Raw genomic sequence first — 17,682 nt, 5'->3', positions numbered from 1 at the left:
TTCTTACATCATAGAAATAATTTCTAAATTAAATACAATGATAATAGACATTGGGAGTACCTGACTATTTTAGGAAGAAAAATATTACTTAAATCCAAATTTTTATGATCACTCTCTTATTTATCATACAAATAAAATATGTAAAGATGAATCTCTAAGTTTAATAGTTTTGGGGATACAAGAATTGTGATTTGGGGCATACACACAGACTGGGTGGTCTTTAGTATGTCTAAAGAATAAAGTGGAGCCAGGCGTGGTGGTAATCTCAGCACTTTGGGAGGCCGAGGGGGGTGTATCATCTGAGGTCAGGAGTTCGAGACCAGCCTGACCAACGTGTTGAAACCCCATCTCTACTAGGAAAAAAAAAAATTAGCTGGGCATGGTGGTGGGCGCCTGTAGTCGGAGCTACTTGGGAGGCTAAGGCAAGAGAATAGCTGGAACCCAGGAGGCAGAGATTGCAGTGACCCGGGATCACGCCATTGCACTCCAGCCTGGGCTACAGAGCAAGAGTCTGTCTAAAAATAAATAAATAAATAGAAGGTTGAAGGTTTTATAAAAGGGTTAAATGTTATTTATTGATTTTTCAGAAAATTCATTGGCACAAGTAATGTTCTGGGGAGCTGGAAAGCTCTGTCTGGTGGTGGGTAAAACTAGTCTTAGAGTTGCAGAAGGTTGTTTCAGTAACTATTAAGTAAAACTGGTTTCAAGTTACAACAGGCAGCTTCAGCAGCCAGGTTTGCAGAAAATTATATTCTTAGAGCAATGTTGTGTGCCTTGAGTGCTTTTTTACCCCTGCATTCTTGACTCTGTTTTAGTTGAATATGACAAGAATGCCCTAACTCGTCTGATAAACTTTCACAATTCCTTGTAGAAATCATTTATGAATGTTATTTTTGATAAATTTTTGGGAGGGTAGGGAAGAAAATAAATATTGATTTTTTTTTAGTCAGCCAACAAAAATAGTGGGCATTTATCAATGCAATTATACTTTATCAGAAGGACACAACACATTTTTTTGTCCAAGATCTCTTTATATTCAGAGTTAAATTTTTAATCACTGCAAAGAAGTGAAGTATCACTAAGATAGTTTGCATTGCTTAATCATATTCCTTGACCTCCAGGCAACCATTAGTCCTTACAGGACACTTTTAAGACTTAGTGTCAAATTAGTTAGTTAATTAAATTAAATATCTATGGAATGTAAACAGATCCTCTTGAAAGTCTGTTGGAAAGTGTTCGGCAGATAGACATTCAGCATTTGAGTGATAATTTTTCACAAATCATGACCTGTCCATATAACCCCTCTGGACTTTGAAAATTCTATGACGTACTTCAATATATTTGGTGATTTCTACAGGTTCTAATTGATTTTCCTGGCATATGTCAGGAAATCATTTTGCATGTGTCTCAGTGAGGAAGATACATAACTTTCCTTCCCTGTGAGTATCTTCTCTTTTTAAGTCCTGTCAAATACATTCAGTATTATGCATATATACCATTAAGATCTGTTCCTCTGTTCTTCTGAATATATAATGGCTTTCATTTAAACTAAACTTAGAAATCCATGTAAAACTCAATGTATTGTTATTCAAATACTAAGATACAGTGGTAATAAGGTAAGTAGATAATTTCTACTCTTGTCTAAGTTTATAAATATAAGCAACAACAATTTTACCAAAATGTATACATTTTATTGGTGGGTTATCAATGATTTTAATATAGATTTTAAGATATCCTGATCTTAAGAAAGTTAAAACTTGAATATTTTATAAATTGAGGAAGTAACACACCGATTACCTCTTCTATAGAGAGCATTTTTATATATTGCTTTATCTAAACTTACCAATGGCCCTTTGAGGTTTCAGATAGAGAGAGTGATACTGACAAAGATTAAATAATTTGCTTAGGTACATAGAATGTAAAAGACCAACTCAGAATTTAGCTCCCATTTTTTCCTCCAAGTATTGTGCTCATTCTAACATACATGATATAGTTTGGATATTTGTCTCCTCCAAATTTCACGTGGAACTGTAATCTCCAGTGTTGGAGGTGGGGCCTAGAAGCATGTGTGTGGGTCATGGGGACAGATTCTTCATGAATGACTTTCTGTAATCTACTCTGAAGGTAGAGCTGATAGCATTCACTGATGAGAGAGTTCAAATCATCAAGGATGATGCTAAATTTTTTGGCCCAGGAAACTAGAAGAATCAATTGCCACTTATGAAAGAGGAAAGACTAAGACCAAGGCTTTGGCGGAAAGGTCATCGTCTCCATTTTAGATGTATCAATTTGACGTGCCTATTATATATCAAGAAGAAGTTGCCTGGTAGGCAAGAGGAAAAACAAGTCTAGAGTTCAGGGAAGAGATAACAGGCCAAAAATATAAAGTTCGGTGCCAGTAGCACACATATGATATTTAAAACCATGAGTCTTGATGAAATCACCAGAACAGATTTGGTGATTTCATGAGTGGCTTGGTACCCTCCCTGCTATAATCAGTTCACATTGTTAAAAAGACTGGCACCTCCTTCTCCCTCTTTCTCTCTCTCACCATGTGACACACCTGCTTCCCCTTTGCCTTTGCTGTGATTATAAGCTTCCTAAGGCCTCACCAGAAGCAGATGCTGGCACTATGCTCCTTGCACAGTCTGTATAGCCATAAGCCAAAATAAATCTCTTTTCTTAGATATTCCTTTATAGCAACACAGAATGGACTAATTCAATATACTACCACTTTTCAAAGGATGTTATTGATTTTACCGTTGTCTTTAGTCTGTTCCTACTAAAGCAATATCGGTTTGAAAGAAAATTCTATCTATGTTTAGCTTGGGAAATGGAAAAGGATCTTGTACTTGTGCTTGATAATCAGGCTGTTACTGAGCTCACATTACATGTGCAAGCCTTTCCTCATAAAACTTCACAACTTCTCATTTAAAAGCCATTTCAGCCTTGGTTTCAGAAAGTGAAACAAAAAGAAATATGACACAATGATTACCAGCAAGGAAATCTAAGATTTGTCTAGAAAATAATTAATTGTATCCATAATGACTCAAAAAAGGCAAGTGTCCAAAATGCAGGTTGTTGATGCCAAATATTTTCTTTTACCATCTTAGAGATGGGCTGCTATCATGCCTAAAATATCTGCGTATGTTAATGAGGAAATGCTGGATATACATACATTTATTTTCCTATAGAAACACACAAGTAATAAAAGAAGAATTTTAATTTTATTGCCTTTATTCCCAGGATCTCTCTCCAGTTACTTAAATAAAATGATTTTTAATTAAGAAGACTCTCTACAGAGGGACTGTATGATTCAAATAATGACAAAACTCCATAGAGACACCTTAGCAATTCAGGGTGATATGTAGGCTATAGTTATAGAAACCATTTTTTCTAACCTTCCAGATGCAACAAAGGCCTTTTGTAATTTTGGTGTTCCATCTGAAATGTTATGATAATCTCTCTTTGTTTTAGACTAAAACCATATTTTTTCCTACTTAAAAATGCTTATTATTGTATAATTCTCCTCAAAAGACAAACATGCCATCAAAACAAAATAACTTTATATATATAAATTAACAGTAAATTATCAATTATTAAAATATAGATCAAACCATAACATGCTAGAATTCGCAGAAATAATCTTGACTAGCTTCTTTTCCACCAGTTGAGAAAACTAAGACTCAGAAAGCCCAAGTAATTTTTCACTTAATTGTATATACCTGTTAAGGTTGAAGTTGTTTTTGGTCGAACACTCACTGTTTTGGTGATTCCATCAAGATTCATGGCTTTAAAAATCATATGTGTGGCTGAGCGTGGTGGCTCATGCCTGTAATCCCAGCACTTTGGGAGGCCGAGGCAGCAGGATCACTAGGTCAGGAGATCGAGACCATCCTGGCTAACACGGTGAAACCTCCTCTCTACTAAAAAATACAAAAAATTAGCCAGGCGTGGTGGCGGGCGCCTGTAGTTCCAGCTACGCAGGAGGCTGAGGCAGAAGAATGACATGAACCCAGGAGGCAGAGCTTGCAGTGAGCCGAGATCGCGCCACTGCACTCCAGCCTGGGCGACAGAGTGAGACTCCGTCTCAAAAAAAAAAAAAAAAAAAAAAAAAAAAATCATATGCGTGCTACTGGCACCGAAGTTCATATTTTTGGCCTGTTACCGCTTCTCTGAACTCTAGACTTATTTTTCCTCTTGCCTACCCGGCAACTTCTTGGTATATACTAGGCATTTCAAATTGATTACATCTAAAATGGAGGCCCTGACCTTTCCACCAAAGCCTCGGTCTCAGTCTTTCCTCTTTCAGTAAGTGGCAGTTGATTCTTCTAGTTTCTTGGGCCAAAATTTTAGCAACAACCTTGATGACCCGAACTCTCATCAGTGTATACTATCAGTTCTGCCTTCAGAATAGATACAGAAAGTTATAACCATACTTCTTACCATCTCCTCTTTCCTTTGTCCATGTCAATACCATCTATCATATACAGAGTTTCAGTAGCCTCTAACACATCTCCCTGTTTCTACCTATGTCTTTTTGAAGTCTATTTTTGACACAATAGCCTGAGTGATTGTATTAAACTCCAAGTCAGTGTATATCTATCTCATCAATAATCAAAGCCCTCCAAGAGGCTCCTTTTCCACTCAGAGTAAAAGTGAAAGCCCTACACAGGCTATAGGATGTGTGTACCTAGCCTTTCCTTCCATAGCCCTCCCCTCCTTCTCACACCACTCCCTTTGCTAACCTCCTCTACTAACTCCTGCTACTTAGATGTTTACTCACTATGCTCTGGTCTCCCTGGTTCCTTGCAGTGAATTCTTTACGTGTGTCAGGCAGCTTCCCCTATCATGCACATTTGCTTCATCGTGGAGGTTGCTGTCTCAAATGTTCATGTGCCTAATCTTTTACTGTCTTCAAATCAATGCTTCAGTGTCACTTTGTCAAGGAAACCTTCTCTGACCACTTTCTCTAAAATTGCAACCCTAGCTCCCAGCACCCCCTGTCTCCCTTTTCTAATTACAGTGTAAGCTCCATGAAGGCAAAGACTGTGTGTTTTGTTCAATAATTTATACATCATATAGAGGACATTAAATGGCATACAGTCTGTGTTCAATGAAAAATTTAATGAGTGAGTGAGTGAATGAATGGATGAATGAAGATGAATAAATGCTTTTGGTAATGTATAGTAATCTATCAACACATTAAAACCTTGGGAAAACATCCAAGTAAGGGGCTGTCAATTTCCATATACACACACATATATATATAAATCTGTAGAATCATCTTCTTAAAGAATTTTTTTTTTTTTTGCACATGAATCATCATTAGTGACACTTTGCCTATTTAAAGGCTATAGTATCGTGTAGATGGTTTTTCCATTCCAAAAGTGCCAGAGTCACCTGGGAGCTAATGTTATTCTGGATCATTTGAATTTGTACTTTCTATCTTTGAAAGAAAATGATCAGTAATTGCCTTACTTAATGGTTACAGCTTAAAATGGTGTTGTAGATAGTTAGTGGAGGTGAGATGGTGAGTATCTGATTGACATCCTCAGTTACAGATTATAGGAAGTATAATTTGTATTTTTTAAGCAATATGTTTAGCTTTGTGGATATGGAGTGTGGGATGATAAACCTTTAAGACTGAGAAGGGTGGAAGAGTGGGAGGGGGTGAGAGATGAGAAGTTATTTTGGGTACAACATACATTATTTCAGTGATAGTTACACTAAAAGCCCAGAGTTTACCAGTACACAATATATCCATGTAACAAAACTGCACTTTTATCCTTTACATTTATACAAATTTTAAAAACTAAAAATAAATAAATAAATAATCTATGTAACTTTAATAAAGGATAATTGTAGAAATCTGCTCAACATTTACCTAAGACCACTCCAGTCCTAACCCCACTTAAACCATTTCTTCATGTGTCTCTGCTGCAATTATGCAAGCAGTTACCTTATTTATAAAACTTAAAATTTAAGTAACTATGAATAAGTTGTGAGGTCTTTTATGTAAAGAGCATACTCTACATTTCTCTGAACTTGCCATAGGACTGATGACTCAGGATTCAATAAATGATAGCCAATTTGAGTGAAAACCAACCAAAATAAAGAGTGTGAATATTTATTTAAGACCACTACGTAGATTCTTTGTGTCTTTGAACACAATGTAAAAGGGTTCATTAATTTTATCAGTTTAGTGCAAGGCTGTGTCAGTGCTGTTAATTTCTTAGCATAAACTCCTAGCAGGCAGGACTTTGTTGAACTTTTCTCTGAACAGCAGTGTGTGCAAAGGGACGCTTAATAAATGCCATTAGACAGTAATCGCTGGTGTTTAATATTTATTGAGCACCTATAGGGACCTTGAGACCTTGGTCCAGGATGAAAAGCTTTAAAAAAGCCTGTACCTAATTAATGAAAACATGGTCCCTGCTCCCAAGGAGCTTATCTGCTAAAGCACACAACACTGATGTGGGTGCACAAAGAAAATTAATTTTTTTAGCTAAGTGCAGAAAACAACCACCTTTATGAAATTGCAGAATTTATCTTGTTCTCCCTTTAAATTGGTTTCTTTCTGAGGGCCTCAAGTTAAATGTCTGGCAAAAAAAGTCAAGGTAGAGGATTCTGGAAACAGGCCAAGGGGATGAGGCAATGAAGAAAATGGGATGGTAATAGACGGTGTGCCAGTTGGCTATATGGCTAGGTGGATGGAGCAGTTGGGGAGAAATAGAATTTCTTTAGGTGCTCGTTATGTTTTCAAAGTTTTTTAGTGGTTATAATATACCATCATCATCATGATTCATTAGTATTTAAGTTCACGTTGCAAAGGAAACCAAATAGGGATGAATCAAATGTTGATTTTCTTTCATTTGGGCCAGCTAAAAAACACAGCAGTGACAGAGAGCAAGACTGGCATGGATCTAAAGCATATAATAGTGTGTTGCGAATGTGCTCTAATTGGGATGTTTGTCTCTCCAAACCTCATGTTGAAATATGATCCCTAATGTTGAAGGTGGGACATAGTGAGGGGTATTTGTGTCATGGGGGCAGATCCCTTCATGAATTCTTTGGTGTTGTCCCCAAGGTAATGAGTGAGTTCTCACTCTTATTGGTTCCCATAAATGCTGGTTGTTACAAAGAGCCTGGCACTTCCCCTCTCTCCCTTGCTTTCTCTTTCCATGGGATCTCTGCACAAGCTCCTCCCGTTTGCTTTCCACCATGAGTGGCAGCAGACTGAAGCCCTCACTAGAAGCAGATGCTGGCACCGTGCTTCTTGTACAGCCTGCAGATTTGTGATCCAAATAAACATATTTTCTTTAAAAATTACCTAGTCTTAGGTATTCTTATATTCTTAGGTATTCTTACATTCTTAGGTATTTTGTGTTGTCTTACAGCAACACAAAACAGACTAAGCATTATTTCCTAATGCATTCATTTGTAGACTGCTAGAGATTAGCGAATGGGAATAAACTAGAAAGTAATTATGAATTACAGGTCTACTTTTATTTTTATCATAAAAATTTAACATTTTTTTCATTCATTTTCATTTCATAACTTGTATATAAGACGGTCAATCAGCACAGGAAAGTGTTAGTTATATGTGAAAGTGACATCTGTTTGTGTAATTAAAATGTTTGTTTTATGCAAAAAAAATTATTGAAGAAAATAAGTGTCATTTCCAATGTATACAAAGTTATCTTCTGTTGAGCATTTTCTGTTTGATGTTTAACTATGTAAGAATTTCCTTCCCGGTTTCCCAGTTTAGAATGATAGTGTATTAGGGACATTAGATTAATAGTCAAAATCCAAAGGAAGTGAAGTTTTGGAGCAAACCAAATAGATGTTAATAGCTAAAGTCATAGAGAAGCTAAAAGCAGAGACAACAATGATGGTTCAAAGCAAAGGAAAATATCAAGTTAGAGCTGTGAAAACCAGCCAAGAAGTTGAAAACTCATCACTTATTCTTGACGCCAATAATTCTTAGATAGGGTCAGTCTTAGAATAAAACCATAAAAGGCATTGTAATGCAACTAATACATAGTTACACGTATACACACACACACACACACATATCATATCTCACACTGTCTCAGACTAAGTAAATTAAATAACATAATATCTGAATAAAGTTAAGGAAAGACTACAGGTGCAAGAAAATTAAACAAGATGACAAGATTGTTGTGTCACAAAAGACGAAAATCCTTTCACTATGTGCTTGGCTTCTTTGTCACTGGTCCTATTGTTAATGACTCTCTACTTCTAATCACATCATGTTGCAGTTAAATTTGACTCTATTTCAAGGCCTCTCTCAAAAGCCATCTAATAAGTTTCCTTATCTGGTTCATTCAAACAGATGTGATCTTTTCGTTCTCTGAACTCTCCTAACGTTTTTTAGATGGTTCATTTGAAAGCTGTTATATTGCGTTGTGCATTGTTATTATTTTTGTATGTGCCTCATTCTTCTTAAGTAAAATAGATGCTACTTTTGGGTATGACTTATTCATCATTGCAGATCCTGAAAGGCTTAGCACAAGTACCCATGCCTAGTCAAGAAAGAATAAGTAAAATTTAGTTGCGCTGTTTGTAAGTGTGGAGGAAAAGGCCTGGCATTAAACATATACTTGGAAGGTCATGTGTACCTACATCCCCTCATAACTGTGCCTATAGGTGCCCACTGTAGTTAAGACCCTTAACTATTACTAATAATTTAGTAGGATTATTACCAATAAACTAGTAGGATGTTTTGGATAAATTATGTACAAGGAGACCAAAATAAACAATTCTGTATACATTTTGAGACTTGAGACAATATTTTGCTACAGAAATTTGTAACTTTGCTCTGTGGGAAATACTGTGTCCACATAATGAAGGTGAACATGAAATTCCTTTTGAATCTCATGTGCATCCTAGAACTCTTGTTCAAATTCACCTTTTATCCTGTGATAAACCAACATTTAGATATGATTTGTTCAGTGTCATTTCAGGCGGTCTTGCTGACAGGACTTCCGTCATCTCAAAGTATTTATTAAGATTTTAAATAATCACTGTGAAGTATACGGAAATGAACTAGACAAAAATCTTATTCCTGCAAGCTTCCTAATGTACTAGGGGAGCTCAAGTCTACTTTAGAAAAGGGATAAGGACCATGAAAGTTGCAGGAGGTGCGCGGGAAGATGGTGGAGGAGGCATCTCCCTTGAGATCTGAAGGATAGGTAAAATTTTAATTAGAGGCCAAGGGAAAGAACAGTGCATTGAGGAAATTGCAACTGTCATAGGAAATGGACCATCACATTTGTCTCCAAGACAGAAAGACACCTAAAAGTGTCAAGAAGGATGACTGCTTTCCAAAAGTGTATCCAGTGTCTTTTCTCTATGGAAGGTAGATTGTTAGCCATTTCTTCACAGTCATTTCATTCTCCTGTCAAGTGGGGACACTTTAAGTGTTAACTAAACCCTCGACTTCAGAATAAGTGCAACTTGGAGGAAAAAATAAATCCAGTAAGGTGGATGATCCTTCTGTCTCTAATCTTTCCAGCTTTTTTAGCCTTGAGAAGTAAAGGTGCAGATATGGATTTTTGGTCTGTGTCTTGGGGAAGGGATGGGGTTGTTGAGAGCAGTAAGCAGTAAAAAGTCATCCTGTGTTGCCCTGGGAGGTCCCTGCTCAGTACTTAGTAGCACATGGCTGGCACTTGAGATGGGGAAGTTGGGGAGTTAACCAGTGTGCACTAAAGCTTGTAAGAAAGTTTCCCTTGGGGAATTACACATTTTAGAGGAACAATGAAATTTCATCGACTGAGAAGGGCTAAACAAAAACATTTACCAAAGGTCCTGGGAAGTAGAAAAAGCACTAGGAGAACTGTGATAGGAAATAATTCTATGAAGCACCACATACTCTAGTTTGCCTGTGAGGCTTTCTCTCTTCTGCACTGGTCTGCTCAAGCCCATGGCAAGCACCTGCATGCAGCACCTGGTCTGGAGGGCCTTACTCTCCCTGTCTGGTATCCCAGCTCTTGACATCTACTGTTGGGACTCTGGACTGGGACCTCTGTTTTCACAGCTACTCAAGGCTTCTAGCTGCCAGTGAGTCTTCCCTGATGAAATGGTCCCCCTCTCCTAGAGTCAGGCCCTCTCTGTATTCTAAGGTGAGAATTAGATAAAACTAGTGAACAATACCTAGGACCATAAATTAATTGAAGAGATCGAGATGGTACCCGTAGGAACTACTCTCTTTTCCCACAAAACAAAGTCTTTTGAAGGGCACCTCTAACAGAGTGATGTTCATGCTGGGTAATGGCAATCATAACACTGACGATGGGATACTTTTCAAATTATATTTTGTAGGGACAGGGTCTTCCTATGTTGCTCAGGCTGGCCTCAAACTCCTGGGCTCAAGTAATCCTCCAGCTTCGACAACCCAAAGTATTGGGATTACAGGTGTGAGCCACTGTGCCTGGCCAGACATTATTTTAAGTGCATTACATAGGTTAGATGATCCACCAGGAAGACATGATGTGTAAGCTAAAGCCTTCCAATGCTACCTATACGTAGCTCCTATGGCAAAGACTGGCTGGATGCTCAAAAACTATTCTCTCTTCCTGGACACAAAAAAAGATTATATTTTCCAGTCTTCCTATGATTAGGGATGAAATTTCTGGTCAATGGAAGGTGAGTGAAAGAGTTTCACATCACTGCCTGACTGGGCCATCACTTGTCACAGGTAATCCTCAACATTCTTCCCTCTTGGATGGTAGGTTGCAGAGCATCTAGTGGAGGACTCCAAGGAGACCCTAATGCAGTCTTTCACAGCTGAGGTTCTGTGAGCAAGTTAAGGCCCATTGAAAATTATTTGTGTGACTATTTCCTCAGTCCTTCCAAGGATGGTACATAGTTAGTGGATGCATATGAGTTACTTTAATTCCTTACTTTCATAGATCCCTTAGGTCATTAGATCTTAAGTTTTCTCTGGATTCTGAGAAAGTCTGCATTAGGGGATAATGGTCCCATGGGCAGAAAGAGCCTAGATCCCTGAGTCATCCTTTGGCTGAGAATTTTACACTTGGCTTTGCAGAAGGGAAAATGAACCATTTTTGTGTAGACTTACTAATATTTGGGAACTTATTTATTAACACCTCATAGATTAGCCTGCCCTGGATGATTCCTCTTTCACCAGCTCTTTCAGGAATAACTTCTCTCTTGTCTTCTTAAAGTGTAGCCACATAAAAATTTGTCTGTTGGGAGATAAAATATTTATATAACTTTCCTGTTATGTTCAATCATCACAGTACTACAGGTTTTTTTCTTTTCTTTTTTTTTTTTTTTTTTTTGTCCTGGCTCTTCTTCAGGAACATCATCATATCAGGAACAGAATGATTCAATCTGGCTTCAAGGAAAGGGTATCTACACAGAAAATAATAGGAAATTTGTTACCAGTGGTGGAAGACAGGCTGAAGAGACCAAGGGAAATACTTGAGAAAAAAACCTTGTGAAGAATGCATTCCTTGAAGAGAAGGGAAGGTTCTGATATGTGCACATTATTCTAAGATCCCATGAATTTTTTCAACTGTCTAAATGGCTAAGGGGAAAATGATGAGATTCTTATGACTCTGACACATAGACTAAGTTAAAGCCTCTGTTTAAATGGAAGTGAATTATATGGTTTGAATTCATTGTGGATGGGGAGTGTTTCATGGATCCTTAGGCATCCTAAACCCTTTCAGTCACCTTAAATTAGCAGGTGAAAGACTGTCTTCCTAGTCATTGATCTACCAATTAAGGACCCAAGCCCAGTATATAAGTAACTCATTCTAACTGCTTCTTATAGTCTTCACTTCCTTATAATGGCTCCCATGCCACGTAAAACTCATATTGAATTTGTGTGCATTTCATATGTTAATCTGTGTTATGTCAGTTTACTTATTAGACTCAATGGATGGAGGATGGAGAAAGCAAGTAACACAGTGAAGATGGGTCAATATGCATCACCTCCAGAAGCTAATTCCCAGGGCTCTCTTTTCTAGGAGGGAAGTTAGGCTAAAGATCTCTAAAGTGTCTGATAAGTGTTAAAGTCTGATAGTACGAAACAGGAAAGATATTGGCGATGATTATGCAGCCTCTCCCCTATGCTCTGAGTGGACTGAATAATGCAACATTTAGTGAAATCCTAGGGATTCTTTCATTGTCTGCTTTCACTAGGCTTGTAGGTGGGTGATTGCGGGGGTGTGGAAGTTGGAGCAGAACCCTGCTATACAAAGAGAAGATGCATTCTTGCCTCATTGCTTCGCGTGTTCCCAACTAAACTATATGTTACTTAAGCAGAACACAGTTTTATAGTCTTTTGTAAAACCTCCTCCCCATCCCTAACCAGTACTACTCAGTAAAGTTCTCAGCATTTAATAGATGCTGAAATTGATTTATTGATCTCCATATGTGGCAAACTGCATGCTGTCATTATGCATGACTCGTATTTATGAATTGTTAGGAAAATAATGACTAATTGTATTTTTTAGGAATGACATGAAGCTTAGCACTCTTGATTTAAAGACATTTATACAAAACTTTATTATGAAGACAGTCTTTATTGTGTGAGCAATCATGCACTACTTAAAGCCTCCAAGTTATAATAATAAGAACATTAAGTTTACAGCATAGATATTAAAATATTTGAATATTTTAATAAAGCAAAATTGTAAACACTTTTGAGTTTAACTCTTTCCTTCTTAATTTCCCCTACTTCACTTGAATAAGCCATTACTTTGGATGTTGTCCGTATAGGAGCAGCAAAACTTTAACTCAATCCTCTATCCATTGGGTCTGATAAATAAATCGACATAACACAGATTAACATATGAAATGCCCACAAATTCAATATGAGTTTTACATGGCATGGGAGCCCTTATGAGGAAATGACTACCTTGAGAGGTAGTTAGAATGAGTTACTTATATACTGCACTCAAGTACTTAATTGGTAGATCAACGACTAGGAAGGTAAAGATTCATTTAACAAGGTTTCTTTGTACAGAATTATTTTGGCCTCAACTTTCTCATCCTTGAGGATAAGAACGTTGCATCCTCACATGGTCGTTTTATCTTCAGTTTTTAAGAAATAGCCCAAAGGTCACGGTGATCTTTTTGCAACTGCTGTTTTATTTAAGTGCCTTTAACTTAAATAGTCAATATGCCAGAGTGGTGTATTTCCAACTCCTTCATCTATAACATTTTTTTCCTTAGGACTGACCTCTTGATAGGGAGCATATTGTCATTTCAGGCTTGTATAGTACCTACATGGTGTCATTTATACCTGGAAATATAATACCAGTAGTATTTGTTGAAATAAATGGGAATTTTTAATCATAAACATCTACTGGATACCTACTATTTTTCAGGCAGTGTGCCAAGCACTTTAGGTCATGAGAAAAACAAGAGGAAAAGGAAAGTCATACTAAGATAAAAAAGCAATGAATTACACTGATTTGTTCACTGTATATTGTATATATGGAAACATCAGCTGGGCGCGGTTGCTCGCGCCTGTAATTCCAGCACTTTGGGAGGCCGAAATGGGTGGATCACTTGAGGTCAGGATTGCAAGACCAGCCTGGCTAACATGGCAAAACCCCATCTCTACTAAAAATACAAAAAAAAATTAGCCAGCTGCAGCAGCACACACCTGTAATCCCAAATACTCAGGAGGCTGAGGCACAAGAATCTCTCGAACCCAGGAGGCAGAGGTTGCGGTGAGCCAAGATGGCACCGCTGCACTCCAGCCTGGGTGACAGAGTGAGACCCTGTCTCAAAAAACATAAACAAAATCAAAAACCATCATTAAGTATCCCATAAAAATGTAGTTATGTTTCAATCTGAAAATTAATTTATTTTTAAAAAGATAAAAGAACAACTGGAGGAAAGAAGATTGTGATTTCTTAAATAAAAGACATTTTGCAAAATTGGTTTTATACATTAACGCACTGGAACATTCAGCTCCTTTCAGAATGGCACAGACTAAATCCTGATTTCAGTTCTTAAGGGTTCCTCTATCTGTTAGAATTCTCAGTCAGGCTAGATGAGTGGTTAACTCGGGTAATTAGAAAACACAGGCCTGGGGTTGGTGGCACCAGGGTTGACCTTGTTGTAGAGCAGCCAGTTCCACTGGTTTCATTGACACAAAATGTGCCCAGCCTAGTAATACTAGAACAGTGCTAATCAAAGTGTGGTTTAGAGACCCCTGCTGGACTGTGGGACACAAAGACAGTGAGAGTAAGCAATGAGAAAGCATTTAGAAACTTTCATAACAATTTATAGACTCATTTTATGCATGCAGAACTTAATAATAATTTTAAAATTAGAGTCGATATTTTGGATATCTTTTAATTTCATTTTTCTGTTAAATGACTTTTAGTGTATTTTACAAAAGTATTGGCTCACAATATATTATAAATGAAAACAAAATCAAAATAAGTCTTTTGCCACAAATAATTTGAAAAGAATTGGTATGGAATATATTGTCTTGGATTCATGTCTTGGATCCATGCACCAGCGCTAGACTGCTTGTGTTGAAATGCCAACTTTAACTGCATGATGCTAGGCAAATTGCTTAACTTCTCTGTGCTTCACTTTCATCATTTTAGTGTGGGGTAACATTTGCATTACCTTCTTGGACTATTGTGAGAATGTGAAGCACTTAGAACAGTGCCTGGCACAAGGGCTCTTTGTATCTTTAGATAGAAGGGGTAAGGCAGCAGTATGGCAGCACAGCTGTGGTGACAGTGTAGGGGGTTAGAATCTAAGAAACAGGTTCCAGTGGCCCACTGGATCCTGCAGCAATCCTCTCCAGAAATAACCATTTTGATATGCTGAAAGAATCTAACCCTTCAGAAAGCATAAAAGTTTTGTAATTTTATTATAGCATGTTTTATAGCATGACAATGAATGCCAAGAGACTGTTTACAAGCTAACTAGGCCTAAGGCACAGATACAAATAGCTATTTACATATTTCTAACCCTTTTCTGTCTAACGTGCCTTCTTCCTCCCGCTGATTGAGATCGATTAATTTCATATCATACCTATATCCACCTCCATTGGCAGATGTGTTCCATTCTTCCTTATACTTTTTTCCTTATACTAACAGATATGCCTCTATTCCTTTATCTTAACCTTTCTCTATAAAATAATTTATGGGAATGCAGCATGTATTTGATTCCTGTACCCTCCCCCCAACTCCAGATTTTCCTTCTCTTGCTATTACTCAAGATAAATTACATTCTTATTCTCTAATGTACCTCTTGAATAGTAAGAACATTCAATCCAGGAGAAAAACCAATGCAATTTAGAGAAAAAAGTCAAGGTGAGGCACTGGAAACTTCTTTCAATATTTGGTTATTTGTCCAGCTTCTATGTTTCTGGAATGACAGAATTAATTGTTTATGTGTTTGAGTGATGTGTTTGGGTCTCAGCTCTACTTCTTAAAGCTCTGTGAGCTTGGGCAAATCTATGCAATTTGAGCCTGAGTTTTCTTATTGCTAAAATGATGACAATTATCTTAATTTATATGACTATTGTGATAAGAAGTAATAGCCACCACTTAATGAGTGATGCTATATATTCTAATATTCTATGGAATGAGTAAATTCTATCTAACATTTAAATTATACATAGATTGTAATCTAAACAATGACTTAGGAAGGTAGGCATGGTTATCTCCCCAGTTATAGATAAAGAAACTTGAGTTTAAAGACTGTTGGTAATTTTTTCTGGGTAACACAACTGGTAAAATTAGAGCTGGGGTTTGAATTGAGGTATTTGACTGAAAGCCCATATTTTTGCCTTTTTATCTTCAAAGGAGTTGATAGAAGTGAGTGTGCCTTGTAAACCAAGTTTTTGATATCAGACATTCTCATTAGCTATTCCACTTCCAGAAAACTCCATAGCAGGTCAGTAGTGTGATCTTCAAAGCCCACCAGCAATCAGTCCCAATTAATTTCCCAAGCAAGAGGAGTCGACATTAAGCTGTTGTATTCCAAGGCAGCCAGAAAAGTCTGCCGTTTTTAGTTTTTGCTACAGGCATCTTCACTGGTGAACCAGCTGCCAAAGCAGATCTCTTTTTGAGGCTTGCCTTTGCTCATACTCTATGGGCTCAATTGATAAAGAAGCTGACTCCAAGCCATGCCTAATCTTTTGCTCCATGGGCTCTGTGTGGGAATTGGCTCACAAGCTTTCCCTATAGAGGAGGAGGGAAAGTGACAAAACAGAGAGTTATGAACTGCGAAACCTTGCCCATCAGGCTATCTTTCCTGGAATTAGCTAGAAAAGCAAAAATGGATGTTATTAGAGGGCACGTATCTGGCATTGCAGCGCTCACTGGGCTCTGCCATTGGTAAGACTCCTTAATGGCTGAGCTTGGAAGGTCTACACAACAGCTGTGCCCAGAGATAGCACACATTGAGCACGATTAGGGTAATGTTTCCTTCATTGCCTGAACAATGGAAGAGAAGAGCAAAGCAAATGTATCAGGCTTTCATCTCAGGCACAGGGAGACAGGGAATGCCAGACAACTACAGAATGGCAGTCCCTCCCACCCACATATAATTGAGTTGTTTAATCCATGAAAAGTAGTAACAGAAGTCCCTCCTACCCAGATATAATTGAGATTTTTAATCCTTGGAAAATAGGAAAGGGGAAAATATTTATCATCTCACCTTACAAGACAATTAAACTTTTGAATGATCTATGGAGTAATTATGAGAAAAGAGTGGAAGGTATTTATGGTATTGTGCTATCAAAGGAAGCCTCCAAGAAAACTAGCAAGGTGTGGTGGTATGTGCCTGTAGTCCCAGATACTTGGGAGGCTGAGGCAGGAGAATCACTTGAACCCAGGAGGTGGAGGTTGCAATGAGCCGAGATTGTGCCACTGTGCTCCAACTTCAGCAATAGAGGGAGACTCCATCTCAAAAAAAAAAAAAAAAAAAAAAATGGAAGCCTTATCTCTGCCCAGGTCTGCCACTTTTTTTCTGGGATGTAAGGAAAGTCATCCTGAATTGTGCCTCAGTTTTGCTGTCTGTAAATTGGCGAGGCACTAATTCTTATAAACATTAGAGATATTTTATAAGAATCAAATATGAATAGAGATCTGATAGTGTTTTGAAATGTAGCTATATATGATTATATAAATAGTAGGTATTTAATGGTGAAGAATATTCAGTATCTGTTTGCATGCAATGGAAAATAAGGGAAAACTGTCAGAGAGCCCCTATGTTTATTGTGCCAGCTTAAAAATAAGCTCTTAAAAATCACACTTAACTAACCACTTCTCTTACATTTTTGTTTGTTTTGATTTTTACCTGCTCAGCTTCTCTTAAAAAGTACTAATTACAGACAATGCTTTACACAAATTCAGACACATTCTCTTCGTGTCTTTTAGAATTCAGCACTTTTCTCAAGAAAATGGTGATTGACAAAATTATCCTAAAGGTAGAGAAATCCTGGATTCCACTTCATGTTTGTCTCATCTGCCAGTGTGGGGAAGAATCAAGAAAAGAATTCAAGAGACAATTTTGACACACACACGTATCTCTATGGCAACATGAAACCTCCCATAGATATGCCTGGAGCCGAAGCAAGGGTAAAGGGCTTATTCTACTTTTCTTCTCTATTCTTCATTCAGGCTCTGGACTATATATCTACTT

The sequence above is a fragment of the Pan paniscus genome, chromosome 7 (assembly GCF_029289425.2).
Source record: "Pan paniscus chromosome 7, NHGRI_mPanPan1-v2.0_pri, whole genome shotgun sequence".
NCBI classification, from domain to species: domain Eukaryota; kingdom Metazoa; phylum Chordata; class Mammalia; order Primates; family Hominidae; genus Pan; species Pan paniscus.
The sequence above is the reverse complement of the archived record's forward strand: the minus strand, read 5'-3'. Positions refer to the sequence as shown.